At 46.3% G+C, this 16,173-nt stretch overlaps 1 long non-coding RNA gene across 1 annotated transcript; it reads right to left on the bottom strand.

Moving 5' to 3' along the window:
• Positions 1 to 2,190: 2,190 nt before the first annotated feature.
• On the bottom strand, positions 2,191 to 15,799 carry LOC122462475. Its single transcript, XR_006285023.1, has 3 exons — positions 15,695 to 15,799; positions 13,859 to 13,866; positions 2,191 to 2,260 (listed from the first exon to the last, which is right to left on the bottom strand). It is a non-coding gene; the product is annotated as an uncharacterized LOC122462475 (long non-coding RNA).
• Between the last annotated feature and the right edge of the window lie 374 nt (positions 15,800 to 16,173).

Genomic DNA, 16,173 nt, shown 5'->3' with positions numbered 1-16,173 from the left:
GAGTTCTGTCCATAGGCATGTTCCTGCACACCTTGCTGAGTCACAAAGCGTGTCTGCCATCTCTCACTGGGTCAATTGTACAGAGGATGGTCCTTAATGGGCCATCAAGGAGACTAGGCAGAGCTGACACCAACTTGTCTGGGGTGTCACCCAGAAGCATAGCATAAGTTTGAAATAAAGACAGTACAGAGCCAATATTCATAACTTCAACTACAAAAATGATACACACATACAGATAGCATAATCATAGCCAGCAAACCATAACCTTGTCTTAGACACCTTCTTTGACCCCCTTTATACAAGAGTTGGTGCCACTACAGGACCTTGGTTGTAACAATGATCTACACGGTCCCAGTTCATATCAATAACGTCACATCCCCAACGCAAAACTGATGCAGGAAGGGATGACACAAACATCATGGACTGCAACCCAAGAGCTCCCCATCCTTGGTTCTGTCTTACTACAGCAAGTACTGGGTTAGAAGCCAGACCAGTGTATAACAAATATGGTTGATCAGAATCATGTTCAGTAACAGGGTTGAATCTCTTTACAAACTCAAGGTAAAATTTGGTTAGAACAATAATGGATTGGATCTGTTCTTGCAGCATAGTTCCTGTATGTCTCATGTGATCTTGCCGAGAGCTAAAGAACATAGCTACTTTACCATACAAGCTCTGGCAAATGTTTGGAACCCAATTAACATCAAGTCAATGGAGATATTAATGTTCTTCATAGTACTGGAATCTTGGCATTGAGCTGTGAAAGCAATTTGGAAGTGTGCCTCAGTTTCCCTTTTCAGACAGCACGTTAGGCTTGGAATGTCTTGTCTTCTGTAAAAAGTTCCAATGCTGCTTACAGGCATGAACTGTGAAACATTAGTATAAAAGGGGCTTTTAATATGTGTTCTCATGTATTCCTTTTAACATGTTCAATGTTCTTTTCAAAAGATTTGGCACATTGTACATTTTTAGAGGCCTTGGTAATAGCAACACATTCGTTATAAAAATTACCATGAGCAATAACAACAAATCCTTTGCAAGTGTCCATCTACAATCGTGTTACTTTTGCCACACCTCTGGCTCAATACCACTGGGGTTGTGCCTTTTAGGGTCATCCTGTGGCTTCCCTTTCCAAATTGAAGGTATCTCTTTTCTTTTTGTCCTCAAGGATCAAACTCTGATCTCTCTTGCTTCACACAATTCTCTGATTGATTGGGTGGGCTCTCTTTGCTTACAACTATTAGCAAAATGACAGGTTTCAGAATAGCAGCTGTGTTAGTCTGTATTCGCAAAAAGAAAAGGAGTATTTGTGGCACCTTAGAGACTAACAAATTTATTTGAGCATAAGCTTTCGTTAGCTAAGCTTATGCTCAAATAAATTTGTTAGTCTCTAAGGTGCCACAAGTTCTCCTTTTCTTTTGAAATATTAGCAAGTCTTTCTTCTCCCAGTCAGTCAGGTAAATTGCAGCCACACAGAAAGATGCCTGTTTAGCAGTTTTCAGATTCTTAACTTCTACCAATTCCAAGGCTGGAGTCTGTCTTAAAGAGATACCACACAAATGCAAAGAGTCTGAGGGTGAGCGTTTGCTTGCTCTCCCCTGCATCCTTAAGCATTCAGCCAGACAACTGTTCTGCTCTGCAACACCAGAAATCAAATCTGTCCTCAGACCCTGAAGCGCAGACTGCTTACTTACAGAATGAGCATGGAGACATGCCTCTCTCAACAACCTCTTCTCCCCAACAAGCTGGCCAAACACAGCCACTTGGTTATAGGACTCTTCAACTTTCTTCACAGCTTTCACTCCATCTGAGACCTTCTCAAAGCTTTCCACACTGGAGCTTTCAAAAGGAAAGTCAGTGGATCCATTCACAACAGAAAATTTCTGTCTCTTAGGAACTGCAACTTCCTTGATTAAATCACTTTCTCCCCCTTCAGTTGCAGTCAACTGCTTGCAGAGACCATCCTGAAGATTCCTTTCCCGAGGAGCTTTTCGAAGCAGCAATTCAGCCCTCACAGAAATGCTGCCTTTACCCTCTGCACCTACGGCTTGCTCCAAAGGAACAGAGTAACAGCCGTGTTAGTCTGTATTCGCAAAATGAAAAGGAGTACTTGTGGCACCTTAGAGACTAACCAATTTATTTGAGCATGAGCTTTCGTGAGCTACAGCACAGTATGCATCCGATGAAGTGAGCTGTAGCTCACGAAAGCTCATGCTCAAATAAATTGGTTAGTCTCTAAGGTGCCACAAGTACGCCTTTTCTTTTTCCAAAGGAACACTTTCCTGAGCAACAACAGACTCTTTCTGGCTCTCACTTACATCCAGGATCACCTCGAGCTCATCAGGCGGATTTCTCTACAATCCCCTTTCAGGCAAACTGCTAGATTTCATCGTCAAAAGGTCAGAAGCATTCTCCTTCCCTTTGCCACACACATGCTCAGGAATCTTTTCCTTCTTGCGACAAGTTTCCAACCTGTCAGTAGCTAACACAGTTAAATCACCTTTAGGCTCTCCTTGCGCCCTGGCTAGGCTATCACCCTGATTAGATCGGGTTGCTACATTCTTTTCCAACCACACTTTAGCAAGAGGCAAAATACAAGCACCAGAATTGTTTCGTCTCTGGGATTTTGCTATGACGCTAACTGGATGCACCCTAGTGAAAGTGCCATTCTCCCTAGCAGACACAAACTTAGGACCATTCCCTTCCTGGGCCTTAGATGAATCCAGAACCAACTCTGAGACAACTCCACTGTTTTCAACCAGCACAGGCTGAAAGGCCCCTTCTGTCTGCTCCACAGACAAAGAAGAGCCGGAGACACACTCTCCTTCACCAGACACCCAGCTTGGGATCTCATTTCCATTGTCCCAGCACACAGGGCTGTTCGCAGACAACTGCTTGGAGATCGGGGTAGCTCCCTGCATAGGCAAGTCAATACTCCTGACAGACACAGGCACATTTCCTTCACTCTTACAGTTCTCCACACAGGTAACGTGTAGGGACACTCATCTTCCACTATCCTTGCCTTCCCAAACTGCTGACTAGACAAAGCCGTCAGCTCACAAGGCTACGCAGACTCATCCCAAATCTCCTTACCAGGCACATTGCCACTCTCCACAGACAAACTGTTGCTCTTTTGACTACTCTGAGCTACTTCCAGCAAATCACAGTTACCCTTTTCAGCTTCACTTTGATAAGCTGTACTAGCCAACAATATTTCACCCTTTCCTTCCTCAGTTAGGGCTTTAACCTGACCATCCACTTTCATCAGCTCCCGAGAAACATTCTCCTGACCAATGAGTTCTTTCTGTGCTTCATCTAATTCCAGATTCACTTCTGAGATATTAGACAGACATTCAGAAACTTCATTTCCAGACCAACTGCTCTTTTCCTTAGACAAATATTGGGAGAAGCCCTCCCCAGGCAAATCATGGCCCACAATAGACACAGGTTGAAGATCATTCCTTTCCTGTGAGTGGTTTCCTGGACTGAAGAAAGTTTTAATATTTTCCCCAGTCATAAGATCCTTTGGCAATAACTTCCTTACACCAGCTATAACTTCATGCTTAGGAACCATTCCATTCAAGGTGGATTCTGGCTAAAGGCACGCTTACAGTAAACTGAGAGAGGACTACAACATTCACACTCTGATTTGGGAAGTAATCTTCCTCTTTGACAAGATCTGCTTAACTAGAGCCATGTTAGAAGCCATAATTTTCTCTCAACAGCTTTTATCATCGACTTTTATACGCTCCATGAATTTTTCACGACCACTTCCATTCATAGCATTGGCACTATCTATGGAGTCACCCTGTACAGTAACAGCATTTACATAAAAGGTGGCAGTGTTGGGGTACATTCGGTTACACTCAGACAACTGCTCAGAGTTATACAACATACCAACATCCTTGTAAATTGGACTTTCAAGAGGATACACTTTCTGCTCTTCTTCCATTGCTTTTTTGACTTGCAGCTGAAGTCTGGCCGTCTCCTGTTCCATCTGGTGAGCTTTCTTCTTCCTTTCATCAGCTTGTCTCTCTATCTCAGCTTTCTTTTGTCTTCCAGCCATCGAATTTCTGCTCATTTCCGTTCATGCTCAAATTGCAGTTTATTTGCTGCCTTTTGCATTCTAATTGCTTCTGCAGCTTCTGTAGTATCAGGTAAGGGCTGTGCTCCTGCCCTCTGATCACTGGCCAAAAGAGATCTCGCGGTTCTTGATTTGTAGCTTTCTCTCTAAAACTTATCCCCTTTTCTGAACACAAATCTTTCAGGGCTTTTTTGTCAAGGCCTCATACGCTCTTTGCTCTCCCATTGCAACTGCCTTTAACCAACCAAACTCTCAAGACCAAAATTCCAGTTTGGATAGCGTGGGGTTCTGACCCAAAGCTTAATTGACCTGGTTCTGTGGACCCAAACACGACGACTCCATTGTAAGGATGCTGGCTCTGGTGGGACCAAACTGAGAGTGCCAGTTCAATAACTTTTTTCTGTAGTGTAGAAGGGAATTGCTTGTGTGACTTGTGGTTAGCCAGTGGGAGAAAACCAAAGTCTTCTCTCTTTGGCTGGTTTGGTTTGCCCTTAGTGTGTAACAGGAGCAGGGGGCTCCACCCCGGGATGTCTCACACTCAGCAAGGCCTCACCCATGGCCAAGCTGGAAGGCGGAGCGGGGCTGGGGAGCCTGCCCCCCGACACGGGGTGGAGGTTGGGTGAAAAGCAGGCCCCTGCCTGTGTCCCGGTCCCCCGGAACCCCCACAGCTCTTACTGTGGCCGGGCTGCAGCTCTGAGTCCCCAGGACAAAGCCGGGTCAGGGAGAGCTACGCGCACAGCTGTGAGAAGACGCAGAGGGGCAGACCCGCCACCTGCCCCAGGCGGGTGGGGAGCGCCAGAGATGGGGACACAGGCCGGGGGGTGCTCTCAGCCCCCCCACACCCTGGGCAGGTGGAGGGTCCACCGCAGCTCCTTACAGCAGCCCGGGGTCCCTGGCCAGGCTCTACACTGGCCTGGCTGCGGGGTGGGGCCTCGGGGGGAAGGGAACAGAGTCTGCCCCAGTGAAAAAGTGGGAGGGCCCTGGCCCCCTGGACTCCTAGTTCCGGCACCACTGATTCCCATGCAGCTTGGGGCTGGAGGAGACTCCCCAGGAGGTGGTACTCCCCATCTTCCTTTGCCACCGAGCCCTGGATGCCCGGACAGGCCAGGGAGGATGCAGAGGGGGCCCGTCCCCAGCGCTGGTGAAAAGTCATGGGCAGCAGCAAAGAAAACAAGAAGCAGGAGAGGGAGGTAGCGTCTGTTGGTGCTCCCCCAGCCGCACTCACCAGCTGATCCCCACACCGGCTCACCCAAGAAGCCTTAACCCATGCACGGCCAGCAGAAGAGGGGGCACAGCAGCTAAATCGTCCTGCCCTCATGATGCTCCCATGATGCTCATGGGAGCATCATGAGATTTTCCCAGGGCCCCCCAAGTTGCCCGAGGCCCCTGGGCATGGGCCCCCTGGGCCCGGGAGTTCATCCGCCACGGCCTGGAGGGGACTCGCCCCGGCCTACAGCAGCGATGGCTGCAGAGCTCAGGATCCCGCGTCCCAGGAGGCCTGGAATGCCGGGCGCAGACGGAACACGCGGGGAGCCAATCAGAAGCCAGCGCTCGGAGACAATGGGCTTGGTTGACATTGGATTGTTGGCTGTTGGTGGAGTGGAGCAGAGGGAGACGCAACACAGCCGGGGACGGGCTGGGACCAGATTTGCTGGGACCAGATTTGCCCGTTACTGTGGGGTAGGCTCCTTTATTAGGGTTACTCTTCTGGGGAGCAGGGGGTTCTGTAATTCTATCCATGCACTGCTTATGTCACTTGTGTGTTCATATGGAGCGCTACTCCTCCCTTCTGCAAGTCCCTTCTGTCACGAGGCGGCGACTCCCTGGTGCGGCACCTCCTGCTGGTCATCCTTTACCCTGGTGTCCTTTACCCTGGGGTTCTGCCCCAGCAGTACCCCCACACTCTGGGTCTCCCCTCCCAGGGGAACTCCCAACCCTCTATACCCACCTTGCCTCAGTGGCTACTGCTAGTCATCATCTAGTCCCCACTCACTGGGACAGATTGCAACCTGTAATGGCCACTCATCACTGATAAGGGGTTAGGATTAGGTGCCTCTGCCTATCCCTGGGGTACCCCTCTGCAGCCCCTGTACCTTTCATAGACCTTCAACAAGGCCTGCAGCCTGGGGGTTTATCAGGCTGGAGCTCCCTTTTGCCCTTCCCCAACACTGCTCTGCTTCAGGTACTTTGCTCCCAGGCAGCTAGCCCTTCCCATCCAGGGCTAGAGTAAGACTCCCCTGCCTGCTGGCCGGAACTGAGCTGGCCACAGCTGTGCTCACCTACACACTCAGCTTCCTCCAGCTCTTCTTAATCCCTTTCCCTGCTGCAGCCCTCTCCAGGGCTGCTTTTAACCCAGATTTTCCAGGAGTGGGGCAGCTGCCCCATTACACCCTCCTAATGGAGTTGTCCTGTAGGACCTAGGTTCCCCAGGGCTGGGTTCCTCCAGCCCTACAACCAGATGAACACGCACACACATTAACAGAGTAAGTCAGAGCAGACCGGGTCAATCAGCACTGTTAGGATATAGATATTCAGGCCTGTCTGTAAAGGTCTGTACTCTAAGACTGTAGGTCTATGTTTATCATTTCGCTAGTAATAGAGGTATACAAGAAAGAATCTGTGTAAGGGCCTTGTCTCGCTGTGACAGTCAGAGGCCTTTGGCTAAGTAGCAGAGGCAGCCATAAGCTGGGAAGTGTTCGGTCACATCCTCACATTTCAAACTAGTCACTATGGGGCTGTTAGGAAGGTGATCTGATCTGTCACCTCCACAGAAAGGGAAGAGCCTAGAAGATGTAAAAGGAAATTTAGGTTGATAGTTTCCTGTCTGGTAAGAACTCTCTTATCAATAGACACAGCTGGGAAACCCTTATGTCTTTATAGATGTAGTTGTGAAATCCTCACTTCTGTATTGTTTTGTCATGATAGTTCCCACTTTGCCATTGCTAATTTGCATGGTCTCTGTCTGGTTCTGTGATTGTTTCTGTCTGCTGTATAATTAATTTTGCTGGGTGTAAACTAATTAAGGTGGTGGGATATAATTGGTTAGCTAATCATGTTACAATATGTTAGGGTTGGTTAGTTAAATTTCAGGAAAATGATTGGTTAAAGTATAGCTAAGCGGAACTCAAGTTTTACTATGTAGTCTGCAGTCAATCAGGAAGTGGGTGGGTGAGGGGACAAACCTGGAATCATCGTCGGAAAAGGGGATTGTGGGCAGCGGGGAACACTATGCTGGGTACATGGAATCTGGGGGACGAGTGGGTAACCAAACAATTAGTGAGCCAAAATGTGAAATTTCAAGAACAAATTAATGGATTAATGGCACAGCAACTGTCAGCAGTTGCCCCAGGGTGGAGGACAGCACTAGAGGTAAATTTGCAGTTAACTCACTGGGCAGGGGACCTGGTGACATGGGTAGGGGATGGCTTCAGAAGACTAACATGCTGAGAAGTGTGTGTAGGTATTCAAAATGTTCAGTTAATCATGTTAATGGATATTATGAGAGATGCTTGGTCAGAGCAATAGCCTTCAGTATTAAATCGGGAGGCTAGCCCATATTTATCCACAATTGCAAAAAGATACCCATCTACCTGGAAAATAATATCCCCGACCTGTGGGGACAGTTCTTGTGTAATTGTTACTATGATACCATGGGAAGGAAATGCAAATAAGGTGGTTCCCTTGAACCCTATTTGAGTAATTAGGGAAGGGGGAGCATGTTGGGAGCCACTAGGAAATAGGTGGGGGGGGGGGGGTGGAATGGGGTAAATTCGACTGTCATCACATTAAGCAGTTGCATACGCAGAGGAGGAATATGAATGTGCCCCTCTCCTATGACTATGGAGGAGCAGGATCAATGGCCTATTGCAAAGGGGGGGCATTTATGGGTAATGTATATGGGGTACGGTGTATTCTGTTGGGAATGTATGCAAGTCTGCAATATAACACTAGGAGGCAAAATCCTTCCAGTGTATGACCAAATTATGAACTTCTATACACTGCCACCTGGACTGTGGTGCACCAGTGGATCAGTGGACTTAATCGTTGTAAACAATCGAACCAGCACCTACTACCCCATACCGTACCAAGTAGTTGAATTGGTTTGGACAATACCAAATTTCACTATGGATATTCAATGGACACACAATATGGACAAAAGTACACAAAGATTACAAGAGCAACTTGCTGCAAGCTCCAAGAGTTGGACACACTTACAATACACACTACAGGATGGCGCTGACAAAATTTTAACCTTATCAAAGGAGGAGAAGCAGTGTTTTTGATGGTGGCCAGGATGTTGGACCATACTGCAGTGGTCAGGACTCTCGGTGTTGCTGTGGATTATCATAGCAGCTGGTGTATTGTTAACTATATGTGTTACATTGCATATGGAAACGATCAAGGGGGGCACAACCCCCTAGAGAACAGCCACTAATTATAACCTATAAGTAATGTAGTAAACCCCTCCCGCCCCTCCAGTGTACTAGACAACCCGAACCCAACCTTCTTGAGCCCACTATACTGGGAAGTCTGGAACACGAATTGGAATAGGTGTGGTATGCTCATTCGAGAGAAGGTGCAGGGCCTGGTACTACACAAGGGGCAGTGGGACAGATGGAGCATCGACACCTTCCACCTTGATGCCTGGCCCTATCAGAAAGTGCGTCGCCATATGTCCTATGCTTTTCCAGGGATACCTGGGCAGGAGGATCCCAAAAGGAAAAAAAGGGGTGGAGTGTTAGGATATAGATATTCAGGTCTGTCTGTAAAGGCCTAGACTCTAAGAATGTAGGTCTATGTTTATCATTTCGCTAGTAATAGAGGTATACAAGAAAGAATCTGTGTAAGGGCCTTGTCTCGCTGTGACAGTCTAAGGCCTTTGGCTAAGCAGCAGAGGCAGCCATAAGCTGGGAAGCGTACGGTCACCTCCTCACATTCCAGACTAGCCAATATGGGGCTGTTAGGAAGGTGATCCGATCTATCACCTCCAGAGAAAGGGAAGAGCCTAGAAGATGTAAAAGGAAATTTACGTTGATAGTTTTCTGTCTGAAAGAACTCACTTGTCAATAGACACAGCTGGGAAACCCTTATGTCTTTATAGATGTAGTTGTGAAATCCTCATTTCTGTATTGTTTTGTCATGATAGTTCCCACTTTGCTATTGTTTATTTGCATGGTCTCTGTCTGCTTCTGTGATTGTTTCTGTCTGCTGTATAAATAATTTTGCTGGGTTTAAACTAATTAAGATGGTGGGATATAATTGGTTAGCTAATCATGTTACAATATCTTAGGGTGGGTTAGGTAAATTTCAGTAGAATGATTGGTTTCAGAGCAGCAGCCCTGTTAGTCTGTATTCGCAAAAAGAAAAGGAGGACTTGTGGCACCTTAGAGACTAACAAATTTATTTGAGCATAAGCTTAGCTCACGAAAGCTTATGCTCAAATAAATTTGTTAGTCTCTAAGTACTCCTGCCACAAGTCCTCCTGTTCTTTTAGTAGAATGATTGGTTAAGGTATAGCTAAGAATATTCGTTTATAAATTAGGGGCAAACAGGAAGTAAGTTGGGATTCGAAAATAAGGAAAAAGGAACTTGGATTTAAGCTTGCTGGAAGTTCACCCCAATAAACATCGAATTGTTTGCACCTTCCGATTTCGGGTATTGCTGCTCTCCGTCCATGCGAGAAGGACCAGGGAAGTGGGAGAGTGAAGGAATAAGCTCTCTAACAAGCACTTTTAAGCTGTCACCCTTACATGTTCCTGGGCTCCATAGGCTAGGTCAAGCAGCACTTTCAAGCTGCAACCCTTATCTGCCACAGGTGTAGCACATCCCTATCCCCACTTTCATGTCACAATTGTATGGGTCGTAACCCACTTGAGGAGCTAACCCCCCAGGATTTGGGGCGCTACAGGGTTCTTTAACTTAGGTAAAAGATTTGTTTATGGCTAAACTGATGACTGAAGGGTTTTCTTTAGGCTAGTCAATAGGAGGTGATCACTCTTGGATGTGGGTGGTGGTTTGCTCCAGGGAGCTCACAATGCAATTAGGCTGCTTCAGTATTTTGGATATCAATCAAGGATTCATGACTAGAATTGTCTGATAACTGCTGAGCTGGGTGTGTGCAGGCTGTAAGGATGCTGGTTCTGGGAGGACCCAACTGGTGGGACCTGCCGACTCAGGACAAGTTACTTTAAGCAGGGCAGTTACAGCTCAAGGCTGGGGTTCCATTGCATACCAGGGCAAACCAAACCAGCCAAACAGAGAAGACTTTTCTTTTATTCATTAGCTAACCACAAGATCTGCCTAACTAGAGCCATGTTAGAAGCCATAATTTTCCCTAAAAAGCTTTTACCATTGACTTTTACACTCTCTATGAATTTTTCATGACCATTTCCATACAGAGCATTGGCACAATTTATGGAGTCACCCTCTACAGTAAGAGCATTTACATAAAAGGTGGCAGTGTTGGGGTACATTTGGTTACACTCAGACAACTGCTCAGAGTTATACAACATACCAACATCGTTATAAACTGGACTTTGAAGAGGATGCATGTCTCATGTGATCTTGCTGAGAGCTAAAGAACATAGCTAGTTTGTCATACAAGCTCTGGCAAATGTTTGGAACCCAATTAACATCAAGTCAATGAAGACATTAACGTTGTTCAAAGTACAGGAATCTTGGCATTCATCCGTAAAAGCAATATGGTAGTGTGCCTCAGTTTCCCTTTTCAGACAGCACGTTAGACTTGGAATGTCTTGTCTTCTGTGAAAAGATCCAGTACTGCTTAGAGGCATGAACTGTGAAACATTAGTATAACAAGGCCTTTTAACACAAAGTGTGTTCTCATGTATTCCTTTTAACGTGTTGGGACGTTATTGACTGGAACCGTATAGATCATTGTTGCAACCTAGGTCCTGTAGTGGCACCAAATCTTATATAAAGGGGGTCACATGAGGTGTGTAAGACACGGTTATGGTTTGCTGGTTATGATGATGCTGTCTATATGTGTGTATCATTTTTGTAGTTACAGTTATGAATATTGGCTCTATACTGTCTGTATTTCAAACTTATGCTATGCTTCTGGGTGACACCCCAGACAAGTTGGTGTCAGCTCTGCCTAGCCTCCTTGATGGCCCATTAAGGACCATCCTCTGTACAACTGACCCAGTGAGAGACAGCAGACACACCTTGTGACTCAGCAAGGTGTGCAGGGACATGCCTATGGACAGAACTCTGAGGTTTTTCCAGGCCATGTGGTGGACAGCTTGTCTTTGAAACAAAGGAAGAAAGACCACATGGCAAGAGACTATAAAAAGCTGCTGCAGCCCCTCCATCTTGTCTTCAATCCTGCTTCTTACCGCTGGGGGGACTTTGCTACAAACGGAAGCTCTACACAAAGAACTGATGACCCATCCCAGCTGGGGATGTTCTCTAGAGACTGGATTTGAACCTGCAGTTTATTCCATCACTGCTACAAGCCTGAACCAAGACTTTTGCCCTTACTGTATGTAATTGATTCCATGTAACCAATTCTAGCTCTCATCGATATCTTTTTCCTTTAATGAATAAACCTTTAGATTTTAGATTCTAAAGGATTGGCAACAGTGTGATTCATGGTTGAGATCTGATTTGTATATTGAGCTGGGTCTGGGGCTTGGTCCTTCGGGATCGAGAGAACCTTTTTTCTTTTACTGGGGTATTGGTTTTCATAACCATTTCTCCTCATAACGATTGGCCCTGGTGGTGATACTGGGAAACTGGAGTATTGAAGGGAATTCTTGTGTGACTTGTGGTTAGCCAGCGGGGTAAAACCAAAGTCTTCTCTGCTTGGCTGGTTTGGTTTCCCTTGGTCTGCATAGAAACCCCAGCCTTAGGCTGCAACTGCCCTGCTCTAAGCAATTTGTCCTGAATTGGCACTCTCAGTTGGGTCCCGCCAAAACCAGCATCGTTACAGTGGTGTAGTCGGCAGGATCCACAGACCCAGGTCAATTAAGTTTCGGGTCAGAACCCCACGCTATCCAAATTTGAATTTTGGTACTGAGAGTTTGGTTGGTTAAAGAGCAGTTCAAATGCTTAAGCAAAGAGCACATGAGGCCTTGACAAAAAAGCCCTGAAAGTTTTGTGTTCAGAAAAGAGGATAAGCTTCAGAAAGAAAGCTACAAATGAAGAACTGGGAGATCTGTTAATGGCCAGTGATCAGAAGGCAGGAGCACAGCCCTTACCTGAGGCTACAGAAACTGCAGAAGCAATTAGAATGCAAAAGGCAGCATATAAACTGCAACTTGAGCATGAACAAAACTTGGGAAATATTCGAATGAGAGAGAAGCAAGCCTTGGCCCAGCTGGAGAGAGAAGCCGAAGAAAGGAATGCTGAACTCGAAAGAGAAGCTGCTGAGAGAGAAAAAGAAGCCGATGAAAGGAAGAAGAAAGCTCACCAGATGCAACACGAGACAGACAGCCAGACTTCAGCTCCAAGTCAAAAAAGCAATGGAAGAAGAGCAGAAAGTGTATCCTCTTGAAAGTCCAGTTTATAATGATGTTGGTATGTTGTATAACTCTGAGCAGTTGTCTGAGTGTAACCAAATGTAGCCCAACACTGCCACCTTTTATGTAAATGCTCTTACTGTGAGTTCAGTAGGGGGTGCCCCATAAATTGTGCCAATGCTCTGTATGGGAGTGGTAATGAAAAATTCATAGAGAATGTAAAAGTCAATGGTAAAAGCTGTTGAGGGCAAATTATGGCTTCTACCATCACTCTGGTTAAAGCAGATCTTGTCAAAGAGGAAGATTACTTCCCAAATCAAAGTGTGAATGTTGCTGTCCTCTGTGAGTTTACTGTAAGCGTGCCTTTAGCCAGAATCCACCTTGAAAGGAATGGTTCCTAAGCATGAAGTTATAGCTGGTGTCAGGAAGTTATTGCCTAAGGATCTTTTGATTGGGGAAAATATTAAAGCTTTTTCAGTCCAGCTAGCCACTCCCGGAAAGAAATGATCTTAAACCTGTGTCTATTATGGGCAGTGAGTTGCCTTGGGAGGGTTTCTCCAAAGGTTTGTCTGAGGAAAAGAGCTATTGGGCTGTGAAGGAAGTTTCTGAATGTCTGTCTAATGTCTCAGAAGTGAACCTGGAATTAGAACAGAAAGAACTCATTGGTCAGGAAAATGTTTCTCAGGAGCAGATGAAAGTGGATGGTCAGGTTAAAGCCCTAACTGAGGAAGGAAAGGGTAGATTTTTGATGGGTGATGGCTTGTTGGCTAGTACAGCCTGTGAAAGTGAAGGTGAAAAGGGTAACTGTGATTTGCTGGAAGTAGCTCAGGGTAGTGAGAAGAGCAGCAGTTTGTCTGTGGGGAGTGGCAATGTGCCTGGTCAGGAGATTTGGGATGAGCCTAGGCAGCCTTGTGAGCTGATGGCTTTGTCTAGTCAGCAGTTTGGGAAGGCGAGGACAGTGGCAGATGAGTGTCCCCATACCTTACCTGTTACCTGTGTGGAGAATTGTGAGAGTGAAGGAAATGTGCCTGTGTCTGTCAGGCGTATTGACTTGCTGTCAAGGTTCCTTCCCCACTCTGAACTCTAGGGTACAGATGTGGGGACCTGCCTGAAAACCCCCCGAAGCTTATTTTTACCAGCTTAGGTTAAAACTTCCCCAAGGTACAAACTATTTTACCTTTTGCCCTTGGACTTTATTGCTGCCACCACCAAGCGTCTAACAAATATATAACAGGGAAAGAGCCCGCTTGGAAACGTCTTTCCCCCCCTCAAATCCTCCCAAACCCTACACCCCCTTTCCTGGGGAAGGCTTGATAAAAATCCTCACCAATTTGCATCGGTGATCACAGACCCAAACCCTTGGATCTTAAGAACAAGGAAAAAGCAATCAGGTTCTTAAAAGAAACATTTTAATTGAAGTAAAAGAATCACCTCTGTGAAATCAGGCTGGTAAATACCTTACAGGGTAATCAGATTCAAAACATAGAGAATCCCTCCAGGCAAAACCTTAAGTTCCAAAAGGACACAAAGACAGGAATATCCATTGCATTCAGCACAACTTATTTTATCAGCCAGTTAAACAAAACAGAACCTAACGCATATCTAACTAGATTGCTTATTAACCCTTTCCAGGAGTTCTGACCTGCATTCCTGCTCTGGTCCGGACAAAGGCAACAGCACAGACAGAGAGAACCTTTGGTTCTGCCTCCCACCCCCACCGGATCCAGCTTTGAAAGGATCTTCTCTCCTCATTGGTCATTTTGGTCAGGTACCAGCGAGGTTATCTTTAGCTTCTTAACCCTTTACAGGTGAAAGGGTTTTTTTCCTCTGGCCGGGAGGGATTTAAAGGTGGTCAGCCTTCCCTTTATATTTATGACAACCCCCTTCGGTTGCAGTCAACTGCTTGCAGAGACCACCCTGAAGATTCCTTTCCCCAGGAGCTTTTCGAAGCAGCAATTCAGCCCTCACAGAAATGCTGCCTTCACCCTCTTCACCGAGGGCTTGCTCCAAAGGAACACTTTCCTGAGCAACAACAGACTCTTTCTGGCTCTCACTTACATCCAGGATCACCTCGAGCTCATCAGGCGGATTTCTCTACAATCCCCTTTCAGGCAAGCTGCTAGATTTCATCGTCAAAAGGTCAGAAACATTCTCCTTCCCTTTGCCACACACTTGCTCAGGAATCTTTCCTTCTTGCGACAAATTTCCAACCTGTCAGTAGCTAACAAAGTTAAATCACCTTTAGGCTCTCCTTGGACCCTGGCTAGGCTATCACCCTGATGAGACCGGGTTGCTACATCCTTTTCCAACCACACTTTAGCAAGAGGCAAAATACAAGCACCAGAATTGTCTGATCTCTGGGATTTTGCAAAGACACTGACTGGATGCAACCTAGTTACAGTGCCATTCTCCCTAGCAGACACAAACTTAGGACCGTTCCCTTCCTGGGCCTTAGTTGAATCCAGAACCAACTCTGACACAACTGCACTGTTCTCAACCAGCACAGGCTGAAAGGCCCCTTCTGTCTGCTCCACAGACAAAGAAGAGACGGAGACACATTCTCCTTGACCAGACACCCAGTTTGGGATCTCATTTCCCTTGTCCCAGCGCACAGGGCTGTTCCCAGACAACTGCTTGGAGACCGGGGTAGCTCTCTCCATAGGCAAGTCAATACCCCTGACAGACAAAGGCACATTTCCTTCACTCTCACAATTCTCCACACAGGTAACAGGTAAGGTATGGGGACACTCATCTGCCACTATCCTCGCCTTCAGCTCACAAGGCTGCCTAGGCTCATCCCAAATCTCCTTACCAGGCACATTCCCACTCCCCACAGACAAACTGCTGCTCTTTTTCGCTTTGCCCTTAGTGTGTAACAGGATCATTCCTTTCCTGTGAGTGGTTTCCTGGACTGAAGAAAGCTTTAATATTTTCCCCGGTCATAAGATCCTTAGGCAATAACTTCCTTACACCAGCTCCCGGGGAAAGGAATCTTCAGGGTGGTCCCTGCAAGCAGTTGACTGCAACCGAAGGGGGTGAAAGAGATTTAATCAACGAATTTTAATCAAGCTTATGCTCTAAAAAATTTGTTACTCTGAGGTGCCACAAGTCCTCCTTTTCTTTTTACGGATACAGACTAACTCGGCTGCTACTCTGAAACCTGTCATTAATCAAGCAAGTTTCAGTTCCTAAGAGCCAGAGATCTTCTGTTGTAAATGGATCCACTGACTTTCTTTTTGAAAGATCCAGTGTGGATAGCTTTGAGAAGGTCTCAGATGGAGTAAAAGTTGTTAAGGAATTTAAACAGCCCTAAGAGCAAGTTGCTGTATTTGGCCTGCTTGCTGGGAAGACAATGGTGTTGGAACAGGAATGTCTCCATGCTCATTCTGTAAGTAAGCAGTCTGCGCTTCAGGGTCTGAGGACAGATTTGATTCCGGGTGTCGCAGAGCAGAACAGTTGTCTGGCTGAATGCTTAAGGATGCAGGGGAGAACAAGCAAACTCTCACCCTCCGACTCTTTGGATTTGTGTGGTATTTCTTTAAGCCATGCCAGTGTGTAACAGAAATAGTTTTTCAAAGTCATCTTCAATAACATGATTGAATCGGC

The sequence above is a fragment of the Chelonia mydas genome, chromosome 11, assembly GCF_015237465.2.
Source record: "Chelonia mydas isolate rCheMyd1 chromosome 11, rCheMyd1.pri.v2, whole genome shotgun sequence".
NCBI classification, from domain to species: domain Eukaryota; kingdom Metazoa; phylum Chordata; order Testudines; family Cheloniidae; genus Chelonia; species Chelonia mydas.
The sequence above is the reverse complement of the archived record's forward strand: the minus strand, read 5'-3'. Positions and strand labels throughout refer to the sequence as shown.